Source organism: Ambystoma mexicanum, chromosome 5q (genome assembly GCF_040938575.1).
Source record: "Ambystoma mexicanum isolate Mex_15411 chromosome 5q, UKY_AmexF1_1, whole genome shotgun sequence".
In the NCBI taxonomy this organism is placed as follows: domain Eukaryota; kingdom Metazoa; phylum Chordata; class Amphibia; order Caudata; family Ambystomatidae; genus Ambystoma; species Ambystoma mexicanum.
The window spans coordinates 1,383,295,806-1,383,318,995 of NC_090933.1; the positions used below are offsets into that span (position 1 = coordinate 1,383,295,806).

The 23,190-nt window shown below is 59.0% G+C and overlaps 1 protein-coding gene across 1 annotated transcript in view; it reads left to right on the top strand.

Annotated features, from left to right (window-relative positions):
• The first annotated feature begins 16,310 nt into the window (after nucleotides 1-16,310).
• LOC138498192 (zinc finger protein 850-like) overlaps nucleotides 16,311-23,190 on the top strand; it is a 43,805-nt gene continuing 36,925 nt past the window's right edge. The window contains exon 1 of the mRNA XM_069622072.1: nucleotides 16,311-17,375. The gene's annotated coding sequence lies outside the window, so the exon portion shown is untranslated. The remainder of the gene's footprint in view (nucleotides 17,376-23,190) is intronic.

Consider the following 23,190-nt stretch of genomic DNA (forward strand, 5'->3'; position numbering starts at 1 on the left):
GTAGGCTACTTGGTTACAGTAGTACATACAGAGAGTATTAGATCTAACAACTGTAGGTGCATTGGTTACAGTGGTGCAAGAACTAGTTGCAGTGGTGCATGACATGTGTACCCAGTTCAATAGGTTACAGGGAACATGAGTACGCAGGCGTGATGCGCAGAGCGGGAGTGTAGGCAGAGGTTAGTTAAACAGCCAGGTTTTGAGTGCTTTGCAGAATGCAAGGTGTGAGGGTTCGTTTCTAAGGGTGAGTGGCAGGGAATTCCATTGTTTGGCAGCAATTAAAGGGACACTAGCGCCACCTGCTTTGGCTTGTTTGACTCGACTTGGGGATTATGAGACGGTGGGAGTGGTGGTGGTGTTCTTGTGGGTCTGGAAGAGCCTGTTCTCATTACTTTCGAGGCAAGGTAAAGGGAGGCTGTGTGAGTGATGCACTTGTGAGTGACGGCAAGAGTTTTGAATAGGACCCGTTCCTTGAAGGGGAGCCATTGGGCTTCGTGTCTGGCGGCAGATCTTTTTTTTAATTAGTTGTTTATTAGTTTGCTCAACAAACTCTTACAACATCAACAGTATGTAATAAACAAAGGTTAAAAACACAATCTTCTTATCATGGTAAACCATAATATAAAACAAAATACTAGCCTCAGAGAAGGAAGAGATCCATTCACATAACAACCGTTCTCATAGATTACATCCTGTTAAATTTCATCTGCAATACAGAGCACTGCTCTACCTGAATGTGTAGATCTCAGTCTCCACTATGCGGAATAAACAAGCTTCTCACAATAATACTGCGAGTATACATAGACTTCTCAACAGAACATTCACTTGACAACTACTGTGGTGGAGTCCTTCTTAATGAATTTCATCCTTCATAGTGTACATCATCAAAGTGATGTATAAACCACATAATCAGAGTGGATGACCAGCAAACACCTATCACAAAATCCAGCCACATAAATTGGTTTCTCATAAACAATAAACCAAAGTTATACATAAAACACAAAACAACATTAACAGGCCGATTCATGGAATAATTAGCGCGGCGCAAGTGGGCAAAAACGTGCGAATCGCAGTGGAATAGCGAAAATCGCAGTGCAAGTGCGAAAATCGCACGAAAAGCAGCGCACGTCGATTCATGGAAGTCCGTGCGCGAGAAAACCAGCGGATGTGCGATAAAAAGTGCGCCGCGCACGTTGGCGCACAGGCCATCTAACAGCGTGCGCCAGGTCACAGCGAAAATCGCACAGGCCACAGCGAAATTCGCACATAGCGCGGCGCACGCAACAAAAGTAGGCGGAACACGGGCGTAACACTCGGAATGGGGAACAACTTGCAAAAACGTGGGAGTCACGGGGGAAGCACAGGGCACAAGTGCGCGGAACGCCCACACGCTCGCCTACAACACGTATTCATGGAATAGAATAGGGCAAAAAAGCGCACGCTCAAACCAGCGCACAGGCACAAACACGACCGCCACAAGAAAGCAGGCGGTAGTGTCTCTGCGGCTGTAAGAAATGTGCGCCAAAAGGTGCGCCAACAAATAGCACCCATATACTGCCATGATGAATGTCCTATACAGTGGCCCTCCAGGACAAATGACGTGCAAAGGGGTACCCACAAACACGGACACGCTGACAAAAAATACGTGTGCGTGTATACCAGGGTGCGCGGGAAGTCTCACACGCGATTTGGCCGGGTACGTGGATTTCAGGGGTGCGCGGGAAGGTCCACACGCGATTCCATCAGGGTAGGTGTATTTCAGGGGTGCGCGGCAAGTTCCACACGCCATTCCATCAGGGTACATGTATTTCAGGGGTGCGCGGGAAGTCCCACACGCGATTACAGCAGGGTACGTGTATTTCAGGGGTGCGCGGGAAGTCCCACACGCGATTACAGCAGGGTACGTGTATTTCAGGGGTGCGCGGGAATTTCCACACGCGAATAGCCTGGGCGCGTGTATTTCAGGGGTTCGCGGGAAGTTCCACACGCGAATAGCCTGGGCGCGTGTATTTCAGGGGTGCGCGGGAATTTCCACACGCGAATAGCCTGGGCGCGTGTATTTCAGGGGTGCGCGGGAATTTCCACACGCGAATAGCCTGGGCGCGTGTATTTCAGGGGTGCGCGGGAAGTTCCACACGCGATTACAGCAGGGTACGTGTATTTCAGGGGTGCGCGGGAATTTCCACACGCGAATAGGCTGGGCGCGTGTATTTCAGGGGTGCGCGGGAAGTCCCACACGCGATTACAGCAGGGTACGTGTATTTCAGGGGTGCGCAGGAATTTCCACACGCGAATAGCCTGGGCGCGTGTATTTCAGGGGTGCGTGGGAAGTTACACACGCGATTAGGCTGGGTGGGTCCTCACAGGTGTTCCCTGTACACCCTCCACGGCCCCTGCAGGCAGCCCACAAAACAGGGGACTACCCTGCACACCTGCTCATGTCCCCTTGCACCCCCACCCCCCAGCAGTGCAGGGGCAGCCTCCACCAGGCCCCCACCCATGTCTCCCACCACCCCACCCCCCACCATCCAGGGTCAGCCTCCACCAGGCCCCCACCCATGTCTCCCACCACCCCCACCCCCCACCATCCAGGGTCAGCCTCCACCAGGCCCCCACTCATGTCTCCCACCACCCCCACCCCCCACCATCCAGGGTCAGCCTCCACCAGGCCCCCACCCATGTCTCCCACCACCCCACCCCCCACCATCCAGGGTCAGCCTCCACCAGGCCCCCACCCATGTCTCCCACCATCCCCACCCCCCACCATCCAGGGTCAGCCTCCACCAGGCCCCCACTCATGTCTCCCACCACCCCCACCCCCCACCATCCAGGGTCAGCCTCCACCAGGCCCCCACCCATGTCTCCCACCACCCCCACCCCCCAGCAGTGCAGGGTCAGCCTCCACCAGGCACCCACTCATGTCTCCCACCACCCCCACCCCCCAGCAGTGCAGGGGCAACCTCCACCAGGCCCCCACTCATGTCCCCTATCACCCCCACCCCCACCATCCAGGGGCACCCTCCACCAGGCCCCCACTCATGTCTCCCACCACCCCCACCCCCCACCATCCAGGGTCAGCCTCCACCAGGCCCCCACTCATGTCTCCCACCACCCCCACCCCCCACCATCCAGGGTCAGCCTCCACCAGGCCCCCACTCATGTCTCCCACCACCCCCACCCCCCAGCAGTGCAGGGGCAACCTCCACCAGGCCCCCACTCATGTCCCCTATCACCCCCACCCCCCACCATCCAGGGGCACCCTCCACCAGGCCCCCACTCATGTCTCCCACCACCCCCACCCCCCACCATCCAGGGTCAGCCTCCACCAGGCCCCCACTCATGTCCCCCCCCACCCCCACCCCCCACCATCCAGGGTCAGCCTCCACCAGGCCCCCACCCATGTCTCCCACCACCCCCACCCCCCAGCAGTGCAGGGTCAGCCTCCACCAGGCCCCCACTCATGTCTCCCACCACCCCCACCCCCCAGCAGTGCAGGGGCAGCCTCCACCAGGCCCCCACTCATGTCTCCCACCACCCCCACCCCCCACCATCCAGGGGCAACCTCCACCAGGCCCCCACTCATGTCTCCCACCACCCCACCCCCCAGCAGTGCAGGGGCAACCTCCACCAGGCCCCCACTCATGTCCCCTATCACCCCCACCCCCCACCATCCAGGGGCAACCTCCACCAGGCCCCCACTCATGTCTCCCACCACCCCCACCCCCCAGCAGTGCAGGGGCAACCTCCACCAGGCCCCCACTCATGTCCCCTATCACCCCCACCACCCACCATCCAGGGGCACCCTCCACCAGGCCCCCACTCATGTCCCCTATCACCCCCACCATCCAGGGGCAGCCTCCACCAGGCCCCCACTCATGTCTCCCACCACCATCCAGGGTCAGCCTCCACCAGGCCCCCACCCATGTCTCCCACCACCCCCACCCCCCAGCAGTGCAGGGGCAACCTCCACCAGGCCCCCACTCATGTCTCCCACCACCCCCACCCCCCACCATCCAGGGGCAGCCTCCACCAGGCCCCCACCCATGTCTCCGACCACCCCCACCCCCCAGCAGTGCAGGGGCACCCTCCACCATGCCCCCACTCATGTCCCCTATCACCCCCACCCCCCACCATCCAGGGGCAGCCTCCACCAGGCCCCCACTCATGTCTCCCACCACCCCCACCCCCCACCATCCAGGGTCAGCCTCCACCAGGCCCCCACCCATGTCTCCCACCACCGCCACCCCCCAGCAATGCAGGGGCAACCTCCACCAGGCCCCCACTCATGTCTCCCACCACCCCCACCCCCCAGCAGTGAAGGGTCAGCCTCCACCAGGCCCCCACCCATGTCTCTCACCACCCCCACCCCCCAGCAGTGCAGGGTCAGCCTCCACCAGGCCCCCACTCATGTCTCCCACCACCCCCACCCCCCAGCAGTGCAGGGGCAACCTCCACCAGGCACCCACTCATGTCCCCTATCACCCCCACCCCCCACCATCCAGGGTCAGCCTCCACCAGGCCCCCACCCATGTCTCCCACCACCCCCACCCCCCAGCATTGCAGGGTCAGCCTCCACCAGGCCCCCACTCATGTCTCCCATCACCCCCACCCCCCAGCAGTGCAGGGGCAACCTCCACCAGGCCCCACTCATGTCCCCTATCACCCCCACCATCCAGGGGCACCCTCCACCAGGCCCCCACTCATGTCTCCCACCACCCCCACCCCCCACCATCCAGGGGCAGCCTCCACCAGGCCCCCACTCATGTCTCCCACCACCCCCACCCCCCCACCATCCAGGGTCAGCCTCCACCAGGCCCCCACCCATGTCTCCCACCACCCCCACCCCCCAGCAGTGAAGGTCAGCCTCCACCAGGCCCCCACTCATGTCTCCCACCACCCCCCAGCAGTGCAGGGGCAGCCTCCACCAGGCCCCCACTCATGTCTCCCACCACCCCCACCCCCCACCATCCAGGGGCAACCTCCACCAGGCCCCCACTCATGTCTCCCACCACCCCCACCCCCCACCATCCAGGGTCAGCCTCCACCAGGCCCCCACCCATGTCTCCCACCACCCCCACCCCCCAGCAGTGCAGGGTCAGCCTCCACCAGGCCCCCACCCATGTCTCCCACCACCCCCACCCCCCAGCAGTGCAGGGTCAGCCTCCACCAGGCCCCCACTCATGTCTCCCACCACCCCCACCCCCCACCATCCAGGGTCAGCCTCCACCAGGCCCCCACCCATGTCTCCCACCACCCCCACCCCCCAGCAGTGCAGGGTCAGCCTCCACCAGGCCCCCACTCATGTCTCCCACCACCCCCACCCCCCAGCAGTGCAGGGGCACCCTCCACCAGGCCCCCACTCATGTCCCCTATCACCCCCACCCCCCACCATCCAGGGGCACCCTCCACCAGGCCCCCACTCATGTCTCCCACCACCCCCACCCCCCACCATCCAGGGTCAGCCTCCACCAGGCACCCACTCATGTCTCCCACCACCCCCACCCCCCACCATCCAGGGTCAGCCTCCACCAGGCCCCCACCCATGTCTCCCACCACCCCCACCCCCCAGCAGTGCAGGGTCAGCCTCCACCAGGCCCCCACTCATGTCTCCCACCACCCCCACCCCCCAGCAGTGCAGGGGCAACCTCCACCAGGCCCCCACTCATGTCCCCTATCACCCCCACCCCCCACCATCCAGGGGCACCCTCCACCAGGCCCCCACTCATGTCTCCCACCACCCCCACCCCCCACCATCCAGGGTCAGCCTCCACCAGGCCCCCACTCATGTCTCCCACCACCCCCACCCCCCACCATCCAGGGTCAGCCTCCACCAGGCCCCCACCCATGTCTCCCACCACCCCCACCCCCCAGCAGTGCAGGGTCAGCCTCCACCAGGCCCCCACTCATGTCTCCCACCACCCCCACCCCCCAGCAGTGCAGGGGCAACCTCCACCAGGCCCCCACTCATGTCTCCCACCACCCCCACCCCCCAGCAGTGCAGGGGCAACCTCCACCAGGCACCCACACATGTCCCCCTGGCCCCAGGTCCTGACAATACACAATCATGGCAGTAATGGGCAGCATACCCAGCACAAACACCCAGGCAAGGATAGCATCCACCCACATAGTGAATGCAATTACATGATACAACCCCAATGGCAACAATGTAAATGGACACATGCCCGACACACACACATACACAATGGGTGCAAGTGAATGTCAAAACACATATCATGACATGTATGAAACCAATGAGAAAATAACACAAGTGAAAGTAAAAATAAAAAATGTATTATAGATTAAAAATAAGTAAACAAATCAAACATACAACTATGTGGATAAGCAAATTAATGGTCCATATCCGAGAACAAAAGTCATAATCAAAAAAACAAAGGAATAAAAAAAAATTGTCGTCCAAAGCAATATCAAGTAGTATGAAAAAAAATGAAAAACCATTTCCTCATGGTGAACACAATAAGAAATGAAAAAGAAGTATCTACAAAAAGCAAACTATATACAGGAATGTTCCAGGGTCCATGAGCCCAACACCATAAATGAAACCTACTACTACCTATTCTAAAAAATATATACAAAAAAGTGGCCATTGTGCGAGCGGTCCAAAATAATAAAACAAAATAAAGGAAACCTAACACTAACTAACTAAATAACTATATACAAAGGCAGCGGGCAAGTCCTGCGGCTCACTTGTTGATGTTGCTGGCCAGGGCATCATCGAACTCCATGTCGATGTCCTGGAGGCGGGACTCTGTCCTGGCCCCGAGGTCTCGCAGGGATAACCCCATGTTCAGCTCAAACTCCCTGCGAGCTTCCTCGAGGCACTCAGCCCGCCTCAATGCCCGATGCATGGAGAACTCCGTCCTGACCATGGCGAGCCGCTCCTCTTCCGCCCGCTGCCGCTCCGCACCTATCCGCTGGACCAACTCCTCCCACACGGAAGACACCACCATCCCAGGGTTGCCCTGCCCTCCGGCCGATGGCTGCCCCTGTGATCTTGATGGCCCCGAGCCATTATGCCTCCCACGTCGAGCCCGCTGCTGCCTCCGACGCCACTGCCTCTGCCAGCACGACGGCATCCAGGCTGATGGAAACCACCGACGCCGTCGTGCACGTGCCCTGCCTGATGATGCTGTCACATCTTCCATCTGCTGGGGTCCAGTTGCAGTGTTGTCCACCCCTGCTGGACCTCCGACTCCCAACTGTGGCAGGGATGGGATCCCCACCGAGCTGGCTGCATTGGTCGGGGCAGGTCCACAGGGGGCCCTGGTGGCATCTGGCCCGGAAGACGGCAAGGAGAATGACTGGTGGATAGCCTGCACAGAGGAGGAGAGGGCCGCCACATTGGCCAACACATGCAGGAAACCCCCGAACATGGCCGATCCCAATTGGGCCACGTCGGCACGGTGCACTTCGTGATGACGTGCGTGCTCCTCCCGGGAAGCACGCACGGCATCACGAATCACAGCCGTGCGCATCGCGACCCCAATCAGGACCTTCTCCACACGGCCAGGGGTTCCCACGTCCGCAGGTGGAGGGGAGTCAGGTGACATGGACATCCCCACTACCTGCGGACGGGCCTGGGACGGGGCATCCCTGCTGGTGCATGGTGGTGCACTCACAGGGTCAGGGACAGCGACATGCACAGGCCCCTCCACGGTGACCTGTGTTGCCTCCTGCCCCTGGCCCTGGACTGCACCACTTGCACCAGCAGGGATGCCCCCACCAGGCCCCATGTGTGCCCCAGTGGCGGCCTCCTCCTCCTCTGTGCAAACCACCAACCTGGATGGCTCCTCACCGTCTCCCGCCGTAGCAGGCCCCTGTTGGGGCTCACCCACCCCTTCCGCTGCAGCCGTGGGTGCATCCCCGCCGCCTTGCTCCACAGCGGCGTCTCCGCCCTCTTCTTCACTAGCCGCTGCGTAGAGGGAGACAAAGGACACAAGCATCAGGGTACTGCACAATGGTCCCCTAGACAGGAAGCAATAGCAGATGAGCACCACTGTCAAAGTACACTTCCATCATGTCCCTCCACAACACATGGGTCAGTCCTGGCAAAACACACACAGTAACAGGCATGCTGCATGCCATGGATATTTCCATGCATGTCCAATGGACTCTTGAAACATTCAATGATATGCAACTCACATGCATCATGGCTCATGCATATCACATGCACACACTTCACCTCAGTCACATCCATCTGGCCCCAAACACAGCCAAAACAAGGGTAAGTTGGCTGCTTCACTGAATCTGTGCATTGTCACACACATGTGTCATGCATCCATGGCATGCACAAGTCACAGACACGCAGGTCAGGCACACAGACATGGCTACCATATATGTACCTGGCATCAGCACCCATCCCTCACCCCCACCCATGTCCAGGTACAGAGACTGGCATGCTCTCATGTTCAAAATCTGCATAGGGCTCCCCATGCCGCATTTGGACACATGCAACAACCACGTGGGTCACACATCACTGGTCGCACATGCATTACCAAGATGTCCCTGCACACATACATGCATACATGGCCTATGGCACACATACAGGCAAGTATCATAGAACCAGCACACCGCAACATGCCCTGTCTCACACAGTAATGCTTGGACACTTACCGCTCAACTCCAGACGGGCCTTCTTCTCAAGGATCTGGGCGTACGTGTTCCAGGACCCTCTTCTGGATGGAACTCATGTGGCCCCGGCCCCCCTCCACGAGGCGCCGGGCATTCACAAGGGTCCTGGACCTCAAGTCCTCCCAGTGCGTCTTGATCTTCTGGACGTTGCGGGTTGCCACCCCCTCCGCGTTGATGGCAACCACACAGTCGGCCCAGATCCTCTCCCGTCCTTCCTTGCTGGCGCGGGACGATCCAAAGAGGGCATCATACTGCCCCAGGACATGCTCCACCAGGACACCAACTTCGGTGGCAGTGAAGCTGGTGCCCCTCTGCCCCTCTGGCCTGGGGTTGCCACTGGTGCCAGATGTGGAAGTGCCCGACATGGCAACCCCAGAGGCAGGTGTGGGTGGGCAACTGGGTCCTGGGGCTGGGCTGTGGAGCGATGTAATCCCAGTTGGGAGTCTTCAGTTCCAGCAGGGGTGGACACAGCAACTGGACCCCTGCAGATGGCTGATGTGCAGGCACCAAATGGCAGGGCACGGTGGCAGCAGGCAGGCAGGCAGGCAGCAGCAGATGGCACGTGGGAGGCTGCTCGGGGCACTGGGGGGCAGTAACTCGGCCTTCTGGGCAGGAGCGTGGTCTTCCGTGTGTTTTCGGGTGGCCAGCTTGATACGGAGTGATTTGGCACGTGAAAATCCTGCACGTCAGCATGAAATCCGAGGAAAGGCCCTTAGCGCGTCAGCACGCATACGCGATTCTATTGGACCAGAGTCCCTCAGCGCGTAAGCGCGTCTGTGACGTGACCCGCACGGGTGTTCCCCACTCAGCACGTGATGACGGAGCACACGTGAAAATACTGCACGCCCGAGTGTCATCGCGTGTAATTGGACAAAAGTGCGCTTACACGCTATTGGCCTATGTACGTGTATTTCAGGGGTGCGCGGGCACTTACACACGCAAGTACGTCAGCGCACCTGTATCCCGTGGTGCGTGGGAATTTCCACACGCTATTGGACTGGGAACTAGATTCCAGGGGTGAGCGGGTCACACGCTCGCCTAGTACACGCGCAAAGCATTAATTTGCGCACTTATCAAATGACAAGCCAGATGCCAGGATGAACATACCGTTCCTAGCAGCAGTGGCAGTGGGCTACCAAAGGAGGAGGAGGAGGAGAGTCAGGGCCAGAATATTCACACCCAGAACCAGCCTGTTCGGGATGCCTGATGACCAGGTGTATGGAAGGTACAGGTTTCCACCACACATAATACTGGACCTGGTGAGTGAGTGGGAGGATGACCTCACATCACCCACCCTGTGCTCCCAAGCACTCAGCCCCCTGGAGAAGGTCCTCAATGTACTGCACTTCTTAGCCACTGGATCATTTCAGCGGACAAGTGCCATAGTGGGTGGGGTGTCACAGGCCACCCAGTCACGCTGCCTACACCAGGTCTTGGACATCATCACTGCACGCCCATCAGTCCGCAGGCACATATACCTGCCCAGAACACCTGCAGAAAGGCATGCTGCGGCCCAGGATTTTTACGGTGTGGCACGATTCCCCAAAGTGCTAGGTGCCATCGACTGCACCCATGTGGCTCTACGTCCCCCCAGGGCATCTGAGCACATCTATAGGAACCGCAAGCACTGGCATTCCATCAACGTGCAGGTAGTATGTAATGCCAAGGGAATCATCACCTCAGTATATGCCAACTATCCCGGGTCCACCCACGACAGCTTCATTTACTGAATGTCCATCCTATGCCGGGACATAGATGCTGGGCGGCATGGCGATACATGGCTGCTTGGTGAGTATGTATGCCACTGCACATGCATGCATGTTGGATACTGAGCAAGGTCACAACCCCACCAATGATACCAATCACCACCTCCACAGGGGACAGTGCCTACCCTCTCAGCCCCCACATGATGACGCCAATTCGGAACCCCAACACGCCACCCCAGGTAAGATATAACACAGCCCACATTACAACCCGGGGCATAGTGGAGCGCACATTCGGAGTGCTAAAGTCACGCTTTCGCTCCCTTGACCGTTCTGGCGGGCAGCTGTTATACGCTCCCCCAGTAGTGTGCAGGATCATAGTGGCAGCATGTGTCCTGCACAACGTTGCAACACGCCGGGGCCTGCCCGTGGACATGGTGGTGGCCCCACATCCCCAACCACATGCACAGCCGCTGCGCATGGGAGGGGAAAAGGCACGGGGGGAGGCAGCCCGTACACAGCTAGTGGCTAATTACTTCACATAGTATTCACTCCCCTGTGGAGTGCACACTGGCCTGGCACATTCCATCTGACAGTCAATGATGACTCAACCTGACACTGATCCTGAATGTCTGGAGATTCAACCGTGAAAAGCATATCAGCCTGAGATTGTTCACCTGGAAGTGTTACAATGTGTGCATCCCTACCCACACACAACACCAATGCAGTTTTGTGAAGAAACACATTCAAGCAGCCAAAATGAATACCCACTTGCTAAATGCAACAAGAGGACAGTGCCATGTCACCCAACCCATCCCCAGCACCGCCACACAACACACCGTGCCATGTCATGCTATGTGCAGGTAAACAAAGTAATCCCCACAACATGACAAGTGTTGCAATGTACAGTGTCCCCAATTGAAACTTCCTATACCTGAAATGCTCACTGTAATGCAGGACCAACAACAAACTTGAGCAGGTACTACCATTAACATGACTTCAGTAATGTAATAAATCAGTTGTCTCACCACCTGGATATGCCTGCACTCCCACCACTTCCAACTGAACAGTGTTGGTGCCATGTAGAGTTGTAGGTGCACTGCTGCCAACAAGGACCCCATCTCCAGACTAGAGGGCCTTGTGTAGACATGAGGAAGGGACCTGCAAATTGGGAGGCAGACACAGATGATGAGTTACACATCAATGCAACATGCAGTGTACAACACAACAGCAATATGCACTAGGAATGTATACACAGTATTGACTAGACTACCCACACATGTAGTGGGAGTCCAATGTCACCATGTACTTCAATGTCACTTGGGCACACCCTTTGCAAGCCCATGGAAACGGGAAGCAGGAGGGGTGTGTGTGACTCAAACCCAGGCATCTGAACCTAATACATGACAAGCCTGCATGTGCCCAGCCACAATGCAGCGTATGCCCACAGGAACCACGGAAGCCAACAAATTGTCCCAAAAAAATTGAGAAAAATATAAACATAAATATAAAAATAAAAATAAAAAGAAAATCAAAAATGGCCATTAAAGGGCCCGGGGGGGTTGGGGAGGCCACCCAGGAGGTCCGAGGTCAGGGTGCACACCAGAAACCACCTGTGTGGATCCTGGGAAAAAAAACACCTCCATGGGCTCATGGCCCACACGGCTACCCTATTGTGGTAGTATCACTGCTGTCGCTATTATCACCCTGTGCAGCTGCATCCGGAGGTGGTTGCACTATGGGAGGCAGCCCACGCAAGGCCCTACTCTGTTCCTCCATGGCTGCAAGCATGCGGGTGTGGTAGGTCTCGTTCTGGAGGATGAGGGTGCGGAGGTCCCCATGCAACAACTCACGGGATGCCCGGACCTCCGCCCTCGTTGCTTGCATCTCAGCTGAGAGCGTACGGGTGAGACGCTCCAGCTGCTGTTCTGTCCTTTGGTGTGTTGAAGCCTGGGACTCTATGGAGATGGCCTCCTGCAGAGTCGCCAGTGCCGCCCGCCTGTCCCTGTTGGACGCCAACATGTCCTCCCTGTGTGACTGGCAGATGGAGTCGGTTGCCTGCTCTAGTCGCTCCATCAGCCTTTCAGGGGGGACAATGGAAGTGGCCACCCTATCCATGGCCTGAGCCATCATCTCGGATGATGCTGCCTGTTGGGTAGCCATACCGTAAATGGATTGCTCCCATGCGGTATTGCCAGGTGGCGTACGGCCACCACGTCGGCGGGCACCACACCTGTCTGGGGCAAGGCGGACTGGGCCTTGCTGTGCCGGCACTGCCTGAGGCTGCAGGACTGCATTCCCCCTCTGATCTGCTGGCCCAGGAACAGGATCAGATGTCGCGGAGTGTGACCCTGCATCCGTAACCACCAAAGGCCTAGCTGCCAACACTGACATCCCCATTGAGGGTTCTGACCCTGGTGCAGGTGGGTGGGACAGAACAGATTCCCTCCCTGGAACACTCACCTGCGACGGCACGTAGGTCTCATCATCCGAGTCAACAGCTGAGTACAGCTCGGGGGAGGTGCAGCCAGAGACACCCCTTGAGAGCACAACCTGTAGCACTTGTGGGTTTTCACCCACCAGCACACCACGTCCCTCACTGGTGGTTGGTCGGCCCTCGGACCCCTCCTGGCTCTGCACCATCTCCACAACCCCAGCAGTATCAGGTGCGTCTTCCCCTGCAATGACATAATAACAAAGAAATGGAAACCCGCATTAGCACCATGGCACACAATGAGGGCTGAGAAGCAAGAGAACCAGTACTTGATTGACACATGTCCCACATGACTAAGACCCTCCCATGCATGCACCCTCACTGCGTATGCAGGGCAGGCAAATGGCACACACTCATTACACAAAGATGGAAGATGAACACATTTTCTGCATGCTGCCTGGCAGTGGCATCACACATTGCCCTGTGATTGCCAGGTGACACACACATGCCATCACACAGATGGCATGTGCCATTGCTATTGAGTGTAGATGGAGAGGAGGGCAGAACTTATTCATTCTGTCCAGTTCCCACATGCAATAGCTTTTCTAATTGGAACAGGTCTGCTTTATCACCTGGAGCTGCCAGTCCAATATGGTCCAATTGCACAGGGACATGTGTGAACATATGATATCCAGGTAACAAAGTCACTCCACTTTACCATGGCCATGCCAGACATGTGACTAGAGGACTGAGGAATGCCTAGTATAAGTGGTGGAATGCATACAATCTGTCTGATTGAACATAGGAAAATAAGCAACAATGTTGTGGCAAGGTGACACTTCAAGGGCAACTGGGGTGCTGTTGGGCTAGATGTCTACTGTTGGCAGAAGGGATACTGCAATGGCCAATTGCAGCTGTGCAGGATGTATTGCATGAAGCACATGGCTGACACATTCGACTCAGGCGCACACACTCTCACCTGGCACACAAACAGATGCCCTCACACACACACCATGCACATGGATGACACACACATGCATGTGCACTCACCGGACAATGCCTCGTAATCAGGCAGATCTCCCACGCCTTGGATCTGTTCCTCCGTGACGTAGGTCCCAGCGACTGACTCATGTGGAGTGAGTTCCATGTCTTCTACTGGAGACCCACCTCCAGTCACTAGAGTTGCGGCATGACTTGAGGCCAGCTTCTTCTTTGCCCTGCGCTTTAGGACATTCCAGCGCTTGTAGCAATCATTGGCTGTGCGCCTCACGATTCCAAGGGCACTTACGATGTCCGCAACGGTCTGCCAGTGTGCCTGGCGTTGTGCAGGTGTGGTCTTTGATCCTGCAACAATGACCATCTCGTTATCATGTCCGGACACATACTCGACAAGTGCATTCAGTTCGTCATCCGTGAAGCTGGGCTTCCTCGACGGACCGGACTGTGTAGCCGTGTCTGGGGCATCAGCCTGTGCCGGACGAGCACTCTTCCTCTTCCGCTTGGAAGGTGGTGGTGATCCTGAGTGTCCTGCGCCGCTCTGGACACTAGGGGCAGGAGCCCTGGTGGGCTCTGTATCAGGTGTGTGGGATTGCACACTCAGCATGGGAGTTGGTGCAGGCATTGGCTCAAGTGTAATGGTGTCATGGGGAATGTCAGCAGAATGGACTAGGACGGACACTGTCCTGGCTGGGTGTGTGAGAGCTGGGGTGGATGGAGCCGCAGCTGCCCCTGCAGCCTCTACGCCCTGCCTACTTGGGGCAGCAGATGACCTTGCTGCCCCAGATCCACGTGGCATGATGGCATCAACGTGCACCAGCGCACGTGTGGTAGCCCTGCTGACCTGGAAGTCAGCCATGGAGTCAGCCAGGTGTGGTGCCACAATGGGCTGGTCCAACAAGGGCTGAGCATGGATGGTGTCAGCCACATCAGCCTCAACGGGAGGGGGGGGGATAATGGGTGCCCTTGACTGGTCCTCCGCACATGGGGGGACAGGCTCACCCTGCAAGTTACAACCACGTCCCCTACCGGATCCACCACGGCCACCACTTGTGGCTCTTCCACCTTTGCCACCCTTACGGAATCCTCGCCTCCCAGCCATGGCACTGATTTTAATGTGCGTATGGGAGTGGCTGTAGACTATAGTCCTGGGCAATTGGGGGTCAAAGGGGTTGGGTACCAGATGGTAATTGTACCCTAGTGCTCTAGCAAGGCTGATTGTAACCCCTGGGGAAAGATGACGGGTCACGCAACGCACAGGAGGCCCAAAAAAGGGAGATGACGTGCACGCAACCCCTCCTAGACCACGTGTGCAGAAAGAAAAACCTGCACTACGCTGTGGCACCCAGTAACACAAGAATGAACGTATGCGTGTCACATAGCAGCCTAGAATGACCTCTGAAGGGGTAGGCTACACACGGGGCAAGCACAGAAGTTAGATACGTGCATGACTCACCGTCTGCCAGGTAAAAGAGCGTGAAAAATGAGCGCGTTTGGTTGGCAACACCCCCGCCAAAAGAAGATATGTACACTGTCTGAGGAGACGGACAACAGTAGAAGGGGACACTGTTTGAGGGAACAGGCCCAGGTAAACCAGTACGAGAGAAAAAAGAGAAAAAGCTGTCAGAGGTAACAGGGAGTACGAACTGGAAACGCCGTGAAGTAAATCGCGTGTGAAACGACAAGAAGTACAGAATTCACCCACTCGCTCTCCACGAAAAGCACGTACAAGGAAATGGTGTTCTACACGTACCTTATATACAGGCCCACACGTACAGCGTCACTTACGCGGCGTGTATGTGCTAGGCCCATTTTCACCAATCACACGCTTTGTCACTTCTGCGTGTAGATCCATTTTCACCAATCACACGCTTTGTCACTTCTGCGTGTAGATCCATATTCACCAATCACACGCTTTGTCACTTCTGCGTGTAGGTCCATTTTAACCATTTACACGCTTTGTGACTTCTGCGTGTAGGTCTATTTTCTCCAATCACACGCTTTGACACTCGGACGTGTCACGCAACATTTTCCTGCACGCGCATATGCTGTTGATGGGTTTACGCGCTAAGGGCCTTTCTTCGATTCACATGCAGACGTGTGGGATTTTCAAGTGCAAAATCACTCCCTATCAGGCTGTCCACGCGTTCACACACGAAAGACCACGCTCCTGCCCAGGAGGCCAAATTACTGCCCCCCAGAGCCCTGAGCACGCTCCCACCTGCCATCTGCTGCTGCCTGACTGCCTGCTGGCCACGTGCCCTGCCATTTGCTGCCTGCACATCAGCCAGGGGTGCTGTTGCTGTGACCACCCCTGCTGGAACCAAAGGCTCCCGACTGTCACCCCACAGCCCAGCACCAGGACCCAGTTGCCCACCCACTCCTGCCTCTGGGGTTGCCATGTCGGGCACTACGACATCTGGCACCAGTGGCAACCCCCGGCCAAGGAGGCAGAGGGGCACCAGCTTCAGTGCCAGTGAAGTTGTTGTCCTGGTGGAGCATGTCGTGGGGCAGTATGATGCCCTCTTCGGAAGGTTGCGCGCCGATGGACGTCGTGACTGCCATCAACGCGGAGGAGGTGGCAGTCCGCGACTACTAATGTGTAAGGAAGCGCTGGGAGGACTTCAGGTCCAGCACCCTCAACAAGGCCCGGCGCCTCATGATGGCAGCAGATGCTAAGGGGCGGGCGGGGCCACTTGTCGGAAGATCAGATGAGGGTCCTGGAACGCATATCCCCTGCGCTCCACATCCATGTCCTTGAGAAGCAGACCCGTCTGGAGTCGAGCGGTAAGTGTACATGCATACTGATAGTAAGTTGTGCGTGTGGTGGTGTGCCAGGAGTGTGCAGGTTGAACATGTATTTTTATGTGGCCAAGTAGGGGGGGTGTACAGGGCTGTGAGGGTGACACATGCGAGGGGTCTCATGTGTGACACATGGATGGTGCTTGTGTGTGTGGGCTTGCATGGCACAGGATGTGGAGGAATGATTGTCAGGTGTGACATGGATGTCGATGGAGACACTGCGACAGTTGGCGGAGGTGTACACATGCATGCAGGTTTGGTGTTGTGTGTGCATGTGTAGTGTACTCCCTATGTTGCATGTGATGTGTGGATGACCTTTGGCTGCACATGCTGTTGTATGTGAATGGATGGTGCTGGCTGTTGCATCATGGCTGTGGTATGGCTCATGTGTGCAAGTTGAAATGACATGTGTGTTGGGGATTGTGATGCCATGTCTGAGGTTTACCTATGCCACTAATGTATAACTGTCAAGTGTGTATGAGTCAATTTTACAGTGCCCTGATGCCTGTGTTTTCTTTCTCCCTGTCTGCACCGTCAACTGATGAAGAGGACGGAGCAGGTGCTGTGGAGCACAGCGGCAGGGGTCGCACCACCAGCCGGAGACGCAAGGGCCAGATCCCCTCCCAAGTTGTGATCTCGTCGGGGAGTGAGGAGTCTGGTGCCGCGTCCCAGGCCACAGCTGGCAAGGGGAGGTCCAAGAGGCGGAGGTCGGAGTTGGACTCCTCAGCAGCAGAAGAGGCAGCTGGGACCCCACAGGGCCCAACGAGGGAAGATGGCACGGAGTCATCCAGGTTGGTGGGGTGTATGGTGGTGGGTGCCCCTGCACTGCTGGGGGGTGGGGGTGGTGGGAGACATGAGTGGGGGCCTGGTGGTGGGTGCCCCTGCACTGCTGGGGGGTGGGGTGGTGGGAGACATGGGTGCGGGCCTGGTGGAGGCTGCCCCTGCACTGCTGGGGGGTGGGGTGGTGGGAGACATGAGTGGGGGCCTGGTGGAGGGTGCCCCTGGTGGCTGGGGGGTGGGGGTGATAGGGGACATGAGTGGGGGCCTGGTGGAGGCTGCCCCTGCACTGCTGGGGGGTGGGGTGGTGAGAGACATGGGTGCGGGCCTGGTGGAGGCTGCCCCTGCACTGCTGGGGGGTGGGGTGGTGGGAGACATGGGTGGGGGCCTGGTGGAGGCTGCCCCTGGTGGCTGGGGGGTGGGGGTGGTGGGAGACATGAGTGGGGGCCTGGTGGTGGGTGCCCCTGCACTGCTGGGGGGTGGGGGTGGTGGGAGACATGGGTTGGACATGGGTGGGGGCCTGGTGGAGGGTGCCCCTGGTGGCTGGGGGGTGGGGGTGATAGGGGACATGAGTGGGGGCCTGGTGGAGGCTGCCCCTGCACTGCTGGGGGGTGGGGGTGGTGGGAGACATGAGTGGGGGCCTGGTGGTGGGTGCCCCTGGTGGCTGGGGGGTGGGGGTGGTGGGAGACATGAGTGGGGGCCTGGTGGTGGGTGCCCCTGCACTGCTGGGGGTGGGGGTGGTGGGAGACATGGGTGGGGGCCTGGTGGAGGCTGCCCCTGCACTGCTGGGGGGTGGGGTGGTGGGGGCCTGGTGGAGGCTGCCCCTGGTGGCTGGGGGGTGGGGGTGGTGGGAGACATGAGTGGGGGCCTGGTGGTGGGTGCCCCTGCACTGCTGGGGGGTGAGGGTGGTGGGAGACATGGGTGGGGGCCTGGTGGAGGCTGCCCCTGCACTGCTGGGGGGTGGGGTGGTGGGAGACATGGGTGCGGGCCTGGCGGAGGCTGCCCCTGCACTGCTGGGGGGTGGGGTGGTGGGAGACATGGGTGGGGGCCTGGTGGAGGCTGCCCCTGGTGGCTGGGGGGTGGGGGTGGGGGGAGACATGAGTGGGGGCCTGGTGGTGGGTGCCCCTGCACTGCTGGGGGGTGGGGGTGGTGGGAGAAATGGGTTGGACATGGGTGGGGGCCTGGTGGAGGGTGCCCCTGGTGGCTGGGGGGTGGGGTTGATGGGGGACATGAGTGGGGGCCTGGTGGAGGCTGCCCCTGCACTGCTGGGGGGTGGGGTGGTGGGAGACATGGGTGGGGGCCTGGTGGAGGCTGCCCCTGGTGGCTGGGGGGTGGGGGTGGTGGGAGACATGAGTGGGGGCCTGGTGGTGGGTGCCCCTGCACTGCTGGGGGGTGGGGGTCGTGGGAGACCTGGGTTGGACATGGGTGGGGGCCTGCTGGAGGGTGCCCCTGGTGGCTGGGGGGTGGGGGTGATAGGGGACATGAGTGGGGGCCTGGTGGAGGCTGCCCCTGCACTGCTGGGGGGTGGGGGTGGTGGGAGACATGAGTGGGGGCCTGGTGGTGGGTGCCCCTGGTGGCTGGGGTGTGGGGGTGGTGGGAGACATGAGTGGGGGCCTGGTGGTGGGTGCCCCTGCACTGCTGGGGGGTGGGGGTGGTGGGAGACATGGGTTGGACATGGGTGGGGGCCTGGTGGAGGGTGCCCCTGGTGGCTGGGGGGTGGGGTGATAGGGGACATGAGTGGGGGCCTGGTGGAGGCTGCCCCTGCACTGCTGGGGGGTGGGGGTGGTGGGAGACATGAGTGGGGGCCTGGTGGTGGGTGCCCCTGGTGGCTGGGGGGTGGGGTGGTGGGAGACATGAGTGGGGGCCTGGTGGTGGGTGCCCCTGCACTGCTGGGGGGTGGGGGTGGTGGGAGACATGGGTGGGGGCCTGGTGGAGGCTGCCCCTGCACTGCTGGGGGGTGGGGTGGTGGGAGACATGGGTGCGAGCCTGGTGGAGGCTGCCCCTGCACTGCTGGGGGGTGGGGTGGTGGGAGACATGGGTGGGGGCCTGGTGGAGGCTGCCCCTGCACTGCTGGGGGGTGGGGTGGTGGGAGACATGGGTGCGGGCCTGGCGGAGGCTGCCCCTGCACTGCTGGGGGGTGGGGTGGTGGGAGACATGGGTGGGGGCCTGGTGGAGGCTGCCCCTGCACTGCTGGGGGGTGGGGGTGGTGGGAGACATGAGTGGGGGCCTGGTGGTGGGTGCCCCTGGGGGGTGGGGGTGGTGGGAGACATGAGTGGGGGCCTGGTGGTGGGTGCCCCTGCACTGCTGGGGGTGGGGGTGGTGGGAGACATGGGTGGGGGCCTGGTGGAGGCTGCCCCTGCACTGCTGGGGGGTGGGGTGGTGGGAGACATGGGTGGGGGCCTGGTGGAGGCTGCCCCTGGTGGCTGGGGGGTGGGGGTGGTGGGAGACATGAGTGGGGGCCTGGTGGTGGGTGCCCCTGCACTGCTGGGGGGTGGGGGTGGTGGGAGACATGGATGGGGGCCTGGTGGAGGCTGCCCCTGCACTGCTGGGGGGTGGGGTGGTGGGAGACATGGGTGGGGGCCTGGTGGAGGCTGCCCCTGCACTGCTGGGGGGTGGGGTGGTGGGAGACATGGGTGGGGGCCTGGTGGAGGCTGCCCCTGCACTGCTGGGGGGTGGGGTGGTGGGAGACATGGGTGCGGGCCTGGTGGAGGCTGCCCCTGCACTGCTGGGGGGTGGGGTGGTGGGAGACATGGGTGCGGGCCTGGTGGAGGCTGCCCCTGCACTGCTGGGGGGTGGGGGTGGTGGGAGACATGAGTGGGGGCCTGGTGGTGGGTGCCCCTGGTGGCTGGGGGGTGGGGGTGGTGGGAGACATGAGTGGGGGCCTGGTGGTGGGTGCCCCTGGTGGCTGGGGGGTGGGGGTGGTGGGAGACATGAGTGGGGGCCTGGTGGTGGGTGCCCCTGCACTGCTGGGGGGTGGGGGTGGTGGGAGACATGGGTGGGGGCCTGGTGGAGGCTGCCCCTGCACTGCTGGGGGGTGGGGGTGGTGGGAGACATGGGTAGAGGCCTGGTGGAGGCTGCCCCTGCACTGCTGGGGGGTGGGGGGAGACATGGGTGCGGGCCTGGTGGAGGCTGCCCCTGCACTGCTGGGGGGTGGGGGTGGTGGGAGACATGAGTGGGGGCCTGGTGGTGGGTGCCCCTGGTGGCTGGGGGGTGGGGGTGGTGGGAGACATGAGTGGGGGCCTGGTGGTGGGTGCCCCTGGTGGCTGGAGGGTGGGGGTGGTGGGAGACATGAGTGGGGGCCTGGTGGAGGGTGCCCCTGGTGGCTGGGGGGTGGGGGTGGTGGGAGACATGGGTTGGACATGGGTGGGGGCCTGGTGGAGGGTGCCCCTGGTGGCTGGGGGGTGGGGGTGATAGGGGACATGAGTGGGGGCCTGGTGGAGGCTGCCCCTGCACTGCTGGGGGGTGGGGGTGGTGGGAGACATGAGTGGGGGCCTGGTGGTGGGTGCCCCTGCACTGCTGGGGGGTGGGGGTGGTGGGAGACATGGGTGGGGGCCTGGTGGAGGCTGCCCCTGCACTGCTGGGGGGTGGGGTGGTGGGAGACATGGGTGCGGGCCTGGTGGTGGGTGCCCCTGGTGGCTGGGGGGTGGGGGTGGTGGGAGACATGAGTGGGGGCCTGGTGGTGGGTGCCCCTGGTGGCTGGGGGGTGGGGGTGATAGGGGACATGGGTGGGGGCCTGGTGGAGGGTTCCCCTGCACTGCTGGGGGGTGGTTCAGGGGGACATGAGCAGGTGTGCAGGGTAGTCTCCTGTGGTGTGGGCGGCCTGCAGGGGCCGTGGAGGGTGTACAGGGTACACCTGTGAGGACTCACCCAGCCTAATTGCGTGTTTAACTTCCCACGCACCCCTGTAATACACGTACCAAGCCAAATTGCGTGTGATAATTCCCGCGCACCCCTGTAATACACGTACCTGGCCAAATCGCGTGTGATTATTTCCTTGCACCCCTGTAATACACGTACCCAGCCAAATCGCGTGTAAAACTTCCCGTATACCCCTGTAATACACGTACCCAGCCAAATCGCGTGTGATAATTGCCGCGTACCCCTGTAATACACGTGCCCTGGCTAATCGCATGTAAAACTTCACGCGTACCCCTTTAATACACGTACCCTGGCCAATCGCGTGTTGAACTTCCCGCGTACCCCTGTAATACACGTACCCTGGCCAATCGCGTGTTGAACTTCCCGCGTACCCCTGTAATACACGTACCCTGGCTAATCGCGTGTAAAACTTCCCGCGTACCCCTGATATGAACGTTACCCGCTTTGCGTTCCTTGTTTGGCAGCCCTGTAAACTGGTCCAAGGTTAGCGCAGCCCTTTGCGATGATTTTGCGATTTTGATGGCTTTTCCTTGCGCGAGGGCGTTCTTGGGGGCATTACTGGCGCTGCTGCAGGGTCGCTGCGATACTCTGCGCCACGGCTGGTTTGGGAGCCTAGAATCCATGAATACGCTGTGCGCGGAAATCGGTTTTAGCGCACGTGCCTGACGCAGACAATCGCACGCGGACACTCTGCGCCAGACGCTTGCAACACTTTTCTGCGAAATTCTATGAATTACCCTGTAAGTGTTTTTAAGTTTATTCAAAGCAGAAATACTGGCATTCTTCATACTTGTGATATCATTTTTTCCAGTTCTACATTTAACAGCACAAGACATTTTGAAAGAGCCAATATGGTCTTTGTTGTATATCCCCACATACATGCCATCCACAACCATTCCCTGGCTAGCAACGTCGTACCGATCATGCCAGGTCCCAGTTATCAAAGTGTTTTCAGTAGATTACAAGATGTTTTAGGGTTTGTTTTTGTTCTGATTCATTACAAAAGCGGCTCCGTACAGGAGCATCTGCTGCAGATTTATTTCCCCATTTCAATGTCCTTTCATGGGTGTACATCAAATTTAGCTTAAAGCAAAGATGTACATCCCACAGTTTATTGCCAGGAAACTTTAATAGATACGTCCTCCGGGGCATCCGCTTTGCCGTACACTAACGGCAGATATGTGTTCTCTTTTGGGAATTTTGAGAGCTGCTCTTACTGCATTGTTTTGGATTATTTGGAGTTTCATTAGGTTTTTTGCTGTAGTGTCAGCAAAGAGGATGTTGCAGTAATCCAGTCTTGAGCCTATTATGGCTCTGGTGATGGAGAGGCAGTTCTCAGTGGATAAGAGGGGTTTGGCTGCGTTAATCAATTTGGTGTAGTAGGCAGCTGAGGAGGCGATGGCGCTGACTTGACGTGACATGGAGAGGGTGGCATCGAGGTAGACTCCTAAGGTTTTACTGATGGGGAGACCAGGATCTGTATGTTATCAATTGTGAAAGTGCTGTATTGGTTGGTAAGTACGTTTAGGGTTTCCTGTGAACCTACTAGGAGTATGTCAGTCCTATCACTGTTGAGGCAGAGACGGTTGGCTGACATCCAGGCCTCAATAGTGGAGTAGGCAGTGTTGAGGGCCTTGGCGTCAGTTTCGTAGTTACCGGAGAGTGGGAGTAGGATTTGGGTGTCATCAGCATACTTAGTGTAAGCTATACCAATGGAATCTAGGATGTCAAATAGAGGCTTAGTGGAAATGTTGTAGAGACTGGGAGAGATATAGGATCCCGGAGGGACTCAGCAGTGAATGGTGATGGGAGCACCACAAGCCTGATCTGAGAACACTCTCATGGCTCTTCCTTGCAGGAATGAGCTGATCCAGGCTGTGGCATTAGGTGAGAAGTGTGCTGAGGAAGTGAGGTGGTGACAAAGAATGTTGTGGTCCACTAGGTAAAATG